Source organism: Bos javanicus, chromosome 2 (assembly GCF_032452875.1).
Source record: "Bos javanicus breed banteng chromosome 2, ARS-OSU_banteng_1.0, whole genome shotgun sequence".
Lineage (NCBI taxonomy): Eukaryota > Metazoa > Chordata > Mammalia > Artiodactyla > Bovidae > Bos > Bos javanicus.
Genome location: NC_083869.1, coordinates 110,241,859 through 110,249,489, shown reverse-complemented (window position 1 = coordinate 110,249,489; position 7,631 = coordinate 110,241,859).

The following is a 7,631-nucleotide window of genomic DNA, read 5'->3' as shown; positions in this document are numbered from 1 at the left end:
GTTGGCAGGTAGATTCTTTACTACTGTAGTGCCTGGGAAGCCCGTTCTTTCTTGATTCTTAGGTACTTGTGAAGTAGTCGCGATTAGGACATCTCTATCTGCAATAGCCTTCTGATCTTAGTGAGGGTTATTTTTTATTTCCATACTCCTTCCATCAAATTTACCTTTCTATCTCTTATATATGTACTTGAACCAACTTTCTCCTCTCTATAAGAATCTAATGCGTATCTCCAAGGTCCATCGATTTGTGAATCTTGGCTCAGGTCATCTTAACGGTTTGCTAAGATAGGATCAATTTTATTAATTAACAACAGGATCAATAACTCCATTCTTTCAGCAAACATCAGCTATTTATTGAGAAGCTATTGTTGACCAGGCATGGTTTTAGGTGCTGAACTCCTAAAAAGAAGTGAACTTCACAGAATTCTCTGCCCTCAGTAAGCTTATCTTCTAGTTGAAGTACCATCATAGACAACTGAATATTTAGTATAAAGAATCCATCTACTGAGCAGGAAAAACAGGAGATGTGGGTTCGATCCCTGGGTCAGGAAGATTCCCTGGAAAAGGAAATGGCAACCCACTCCAGTATTCTTGCCTGAATAATCCCATGGACTGAGGAGACTGGCAGGCTACAGTCCATGGGGTCACGAAGAATCCGAAGGGACTGAGTGACTGAGCATGAGTGCATGGTGGAGGTACTATGAGGGAAACAAAGCAAGGTAAGAAAAAGGTGTGTGGGAGGTGCGCCATTTCATGGAGAGTGAGGGAAGGCCTTTCTGAAGATAAGCCAGAGCCTGAAGGATCACAGAAGGAGAAAGGTATATGGTGATTTGAAAGAAAAGTATCTCAGGCATTGAAATAATAGTAATTCAGTGTCCCTGAATTGAGAGTGTGCCCCCCACCTTTTTTTTTTTTTTTTTTAAGAATTAGCAAGGAAGCCAATGTGGGTAGAACTCAGTGAAAAGTTAATAGAAAATTAGATTGGAAAAGTGTCTAGGAGTCAGATCATGTAGCGCTTGTAGGCAAGAAAAAGGATTTTGAACTGTATTCTGCATGATGGATTTTTAGCAGAGAAGTGACACAATTTGAATTATTACTTCAAAAGCATTACTGACATTGCCATGGGGGGAAACAGTCTGTAGTGGGGTGATGGTGAACACAAGGCGATCAGTTAGAAAGCTATTGGAATATGGTGGCTTGGATTGGAGTGATAGCAATGGAAGTGGTGAAAAGTGGGCTGACTCAAGGTAGAAGAAGGGAGGTGTGGCATAAAGAGAAGCATCAAGAATGACTTCAAGTTTTTGAACATTTGCATTGGTAGACTCTGTGAGGAGGAATACTGAAGGAGAAGTTTTGGGTGTGTGAGTGGTGGTGGAAATCAAGTTTGGTGTTAGAAATACTACCTTTGACATGTTCATTCAACTTCCAAGGGAAGGTAGGCATTTTGATAAACAAGTCTGGTGTTCAGGGGAGAATTTGGGGATCAAATACTAAATTAGGGAGCTATCAGAATATTTCAAGCCTATGGGACTGAATGAGATTATTTTTGAAGTGAGCTTGCATAGGAAAGAGGTCCAGATATTGTGTTCTGAAGCAAGGGCTGAGACTAGATGGTTGGGTTTGACCCAACTTAGACAAGATCAGTTTCAGTGGATGAGGAAAGTCTCATTGAAGAGAGTGGAGAATGGGATGGGAGGACAAATAAGCAGTGAATATGGACTGTCTATAAGAGAGAACAAAAAGATGGGAGAGGGAGAGATGGCCATATCAGTTAGTCAGTTCAGTCACTCAGTCATGTCCAACTCTTTGTGACCCCATGGACTGCAGCACACCAGGCTTCCCTGTCCATCACCAACTCCCAGAGCTTACTCAGACTCATGTCCATCGAGTTGGTGATGCCATCCAACCATCTCATCCTGTTGTCCCCTTCTCTTCCCACCTTCAATCTTTCAAATGAGTCAGTTCTTCGCATCAGCTAGCCATATGCTCATTAATAAAACTTAAGGTCCTCTTCCTTATGTTATCTTGCAGGCCCTAAGGTGTGGCTGGGGAAAGGAGAGCATGTTTCATATATAAGTCACACATCTGCTTTCTTTCATAGAAGTGTGTGCCCAGTCGTTCAGTCATGTCCGACTCTTTGTGACCCCATGGACTGTAGCCTGTCAGGATCCTCTGTCCATGGGATTCTCCAGGAAAGAATACTGGAGTCAGTAGCTATCTCCTCCTCCTATTTCTTTCCTCTCCAATGGAGACCATTCTTGGGTAGTAGTTCCAAGTCTAAGGAAGAGAAAAGAGAATTTTCCCCATCACTCATGATAATTAGATCCACAAGAGTAATTTAGTCTTGAAAGTAGATGCGTCTTCAACAAAGGTAGATCAAGTGGACGCTTTTGTAAAGGCAGCAGTTTGGACTCTCTTGGCAGCACTGATAAAGCTCTTCAAAGTGGTTCTTGTTGAACTCACTGAACCTTGAATTTGAAGATGAAGAAAGTTATACCTGTTACCCCTGTGCTGTAATTTATAATCCGTTTCTTAGGCTTTCTTGCTTTGAAGTTTGTCTTTTTTTTTTTTTTAACCATTAGTTATCCTTTTGCCCCACTGACAAGCAGTACTCTGAGGAGTGAAGAGATCTGTTGCTTGTTATTAATAAATATTTACTGATTTAAATGATTTTTGTAAATGGCATGTGTTTGCATGCTAAGTCACTTCAGTCGTGTCCAACACTTTGCGACCCCATGGACTATAGCCCTCGAGGCTCCTCTATCATGGGATTCTCCAGGCAAGAATACTGGAGTGGTTTGCCATGTCCCCCTCCAGGGAATCTTCTCAACTCAGGGATTGAATCCGCATCTCTTACATCTCCTGCATTGGCAGGTGGGTTCTTTATCACTAGCACCACCTGGGAAGCCCCTGTAAATGGCAGTTATGTTCATTTTGATGATACCTTTTGGGAAAAGTGCACACAAGGAATCAGATTATCCAAGTTCTTTCAGGATTGCAGATTAAATTGTAAACTCAGGTAATCTTTGCAAGTTATATTAGTCCTTTTGGGGTACACTACCTGGGAGAGTGGCAGTTTAGCCTTCTCATTAAAAAAAGAAGAAACAAACCAAAAAAAAAGAGAAAACCCTGCAAAATTTTTTTAAATGGAGGTTAAAAGTGGATATCACCAAGAGCTTTGAGCTATAATCACAGGTTGCTGAGCAAATCTTATCATTTTCCACATGTGCCATAATGGGAGAAACATCAGGAAGCCTTTGTGCAATAAAGCCACTCTCAAGTGGGCAGAAAAAAATGACATTGTGTTGAAGAAGCAAACCAAGCTCTAACTTCCTGCTCTTTAGAAATATCAATTCAACCTTTTTTCCTCTTCAGGTGAACCACTTTCCCTTCTCTACTTATCTTCAAATGTTCTCTAATTATCATCCTTCATGTTATTAGGCAGCTGTGCAATGTTCATATTTCCAACATGAAAAGTGCAAATATTTCTAATATTAAATGTGCACCTGAAAGTTTAACACTCTTACCTCCATCTCTGTGACTCCAGCAGCTTCAATTTAAAAACTGGTACAAAACCCCCTAAAAACCCAAAAATAAATAAAAACTGGCACTGCCAAGGGAAAAATACACATTAGTGTGTGTGTGTGTGTGTGTGCGTGCACTTAGTCACTCAGTTGTGTCTGATTCAGTTGTGTCTGAATCCCCTCTGCCCATGGGGATTCTTCAGGCAAGAGTACTGGAGTGGGTTGCCATGTCCTTCTCCAGGGGATCTTCCCCACCCAGAGACTAAACCCCTGTCTGTTACATCTCCTGCATTTGTAGGCAGGTTCTTTACCACTGCCCCAGGGTGGCTCAGAGTTTAAAGTGTCTGTCTGTAATGTGGGAGACCTGGGTTTGATCTCTGGGTCGGGAAGATCCCCTGGAGAAGGAAATGGCAACCTACTCCAGTACTCTTGCCTGGAGAATCCCATGGAGGGAGGAGCCGGGTAAGCTACACTCCATGGGGGTGTAGGGTCACAAAGAGTCAGACACGACTGAGCAATTTCACTTTCTTTTCACTTTCTTTCTTTTCTTTACCACTAGTGCCACCAGGGAAGCCCACACATTAGTACACAACTATCAAGACAAGTGAATCAACCTAGAACAGATACACCAGGTGTATCTACATGTGTAAACTGCATGTGTGAGCCTGGACACCTTAGATGGGATGGTAAAGCAGGAAGGATCTGCTTCTAAATCTCAGGCTCTTCTCTCACTGGACATGAGTTTGAGCAAACTCTGGGAGATAGTGGAGGACAGGGAAGCCCGGCATGCTGCTGTTCCTGGGATCGCAGGGACTAAACAAGAACAATAGGAGGGCTTAGAAAGCACTGTTCCAAGCCTGGTAGAAAAGTCACCCATATTGCTCAGGGCAAAAGCAAACCAACCAACCAACCCCTTTGTTATTTAGCATGCTTCCAAGGCTTTTAATAAACAATACAACTTAATAAACAGAGGATAACCAAATAGGAAAACACCACTCTCAACCCAGATTTGAAGAAACCTGAACCAATCTGGCCAGTTTCTCATTATAGTACATGTAAGTAGATGAGTGATTTATCATAACTTTACAAAATCGGAGTTTTGGTTCAGAGGCTTAGAGAAGGAAAATTTTTCTAGCGTTTGGATGACTGACTTCATCTTCTATTCTGAATTTTATTTAAGTTCTGGGTCCAGATGAAAAAGGTAATGTTCTCATTCTCTTATTTCCAGGTAAGAGAAGCTCTGCATTTGGCTTCAATATAAATCAAACCCATTGGAAACCAAGGTCATGTGACTCAATGTATTTCCCTGGCCTTTGCTTTATTCTGGGCCTCTGAGATCTGTGGGCAGGCAGAGAATTCAAACTCACTCTACATTTCATTTCTAGCTACTATTTTTTGATTTCTTATGACAGCTTTCTTTCCTTTTTTTAACATAAATGTAAAGGTATTTTTTATGTTTAGTTTTGTGAGAGCATGTGAATATTTTATGCTAAATGCCACCTTGAAGGCAGCAAACAAGATGGGAAGCCATAATAAAGTTAGATAATTGGCATGGGAAGAATATTTAATCTAAGGCTTGAAACTTTTTCCAGCTTGTATTGTGTCTATGATGTGAAGTATTACTTTGTGTTGTTCTTCTGGGCATTTCTAGGCATTTTATTAAGATTGGTGGACTGATTAACCAGCCCTCTTCATATGTTTGGTACTTGGACGGGACACAGTCAGTATAAGAATGTTCAAGAAAGCCCTGCATCACAGGTCTGGGACTTTAAAACCTCATTTATATGATTAAAAAAATCAGAACTTTTAAAATAAAAACTTCTTAACCCAGCATCAAGGAGAGTAGTACTACTTTCAGATTCAAAAATAACATCTTATTAACAAACCCAAGGGGAAGCCAGGAGCTCATGTGTCCTAACTGAATTCTAACTGAATCTTATTGTTGCAAGATTATAATATGGGATATCCAAACATAGTTTTAGATTCAAATTTTATTCTATGATAAGATACTGTTTTAAATTAATCTCAGTGAGACCATATAATAATATTACAATGTAAAACACAACTGAAAAGTGATATGATTAAATTATATGAATTCAATTACACCCATTTACCCAATTATAACAGGAAAACACACACCAGCTACTCTAGGACCCACCCGAAGTCTATGTACTAGACAGTCTTCTTGTAATGAGATTTGCCCAAACCACTTTCTAGATTTTATTTTTTTCTAGACTTTCTCTGTAAGTCTTCTGGTGCATCTTTCTTTTTTGCATAGAATGGACAGTCATCAACCTGAAGCCAAACTCCGGGAAATACCAAAAAAAATATGCAACACAGACTCTGCCCTCCTGGAGTTTACATTCTGTTGGAGACACAAGATGTATACACAAGAAACATTTGACTGGGTATCTGATTTGATTCTACAGGGACTTGGAGATTAGAGGCAGTGTGATTGGAATAGTTTGGGAAACATTTCTGGGGAGAAGTTAGGATCCGATGGATGGACAAAATCTAAAAAAGAGGAGATAAAGCAAGATGGTTTGGGGATATGGCATTCATAAAAGTAGAAATAAGGAGTGAACGCAGAATGTATTCATTTAATAATTATTTATTGATTGTCTGCCAGAAAAATATGCAGTAAATATGATAAGGTCTTGGCTCCCATGAAGTTTCCATTCCAGTGTGATGAGGTAGGTAATAAAAAGAAAAACAAGCAAAATATTTTTAGGTTGTGAATGTGCAATTCATGAAATAAACAAGGTCAAGTCCTAAAGGTACGGGAGATGGGGGTGGAAATACAGTCAGTGTCCTCAAAACTTTAATGTGAATCCCCCAGAGGTCTTGTTAACAGTTAAATTGTGATTCAGAAGTTCTGAGGTGAATCTGAGAGTTTGCATTTTCAAAAACATACCAAAGGTTGCCAGTGCTACTGGTCTACAGACCATATTTTGAGTAGCAAGTCTTTAGTTGGTATGATCTGAGACTATTGGCTAGTTGTAACACAAGAATCTTGGTAGAGAAGGATGAAGAGGAAGATTGAAAGAGAAGGTTAAGAGAAAGATTTGGGCCAGACAGAGATGAACCTAGATTGCCAAGTTTAGGACCAAGGAGTTAAGAACTTTGGCAGGAGTGCCAGTGTTGAAAATGCCTAAAATGGCAGGTATACCACAGGATGGAGTCAAGCAAGGCTTATCACTCATCATGCCAAACACACATGAAAACTGAAGAGTGGAGAAAAGTGGGCTTCTGCTTGGGGAAGATCTGTATTAAAAGGACGAAAGACTCGAGATGTAGTCAATGATCCAAGCTTGCCAAGATGAGCTCCTTGATGACGGAAGGGAAGGAGTGAGCAAGAGAAACAACCGAACCAAAAATTTTTTTCATTTAGGATTTTGTGAGTGTCTGGTTATACATTGTGGAGAAGGAGGATGGTTTTAGGGGTGGTGGGACCTAAAAAATTCCACAGGGAGCTGATCACACACAACTGGCAGTCAAGGAGACATCTAACCAGGTGTTATTTTATTTTATTTAATTTCTTTGAGTCAAATCCTCAGAGTGTAAGATGTTTAAATAAGTAATTCCTTTCAGGGCAAGAGTATGAGAAAAAGAAGAGCAGGTTACTGATGACTATGCTTCAGGGAATATTTACAGCCTGTGGAAGGAAAAAGAGGAGCACATGAAGAAAGCATTTTTTCTCCCATTGGTTTTTTTATTTGGAAGGAGACACAGGGCACACAGGGTGGAAAGCAGCCTGATGCCTCCTGGTGAAACCCAGGAGGATGGTAGCCAGAGTCAGGACACCATGGTGGCCAGGTTATGCCCAGCACCGCTGAGCAGCACTGCTGAGTGGGCAGAGGAGGGGAATCCTTCCACATCATGGTCTCTGGTCTTCCACAGGGAGATCAGTGACTCTATTGAGACACCTGCTTCTTTTTTTACGTACCTGTGACTTTGGGGAACAGACTGGCCCTGAAGGCAGGACAGCTTGTGAGAAATACAGGAAGATCAAACTGTTGTCAGGAGTAAGACATATCTAGAATGGGCCCTGGATACTGTGTGATTTTAGGGCTTTGACTATTGCCAGTATCACTTCCCAGGTGGCGC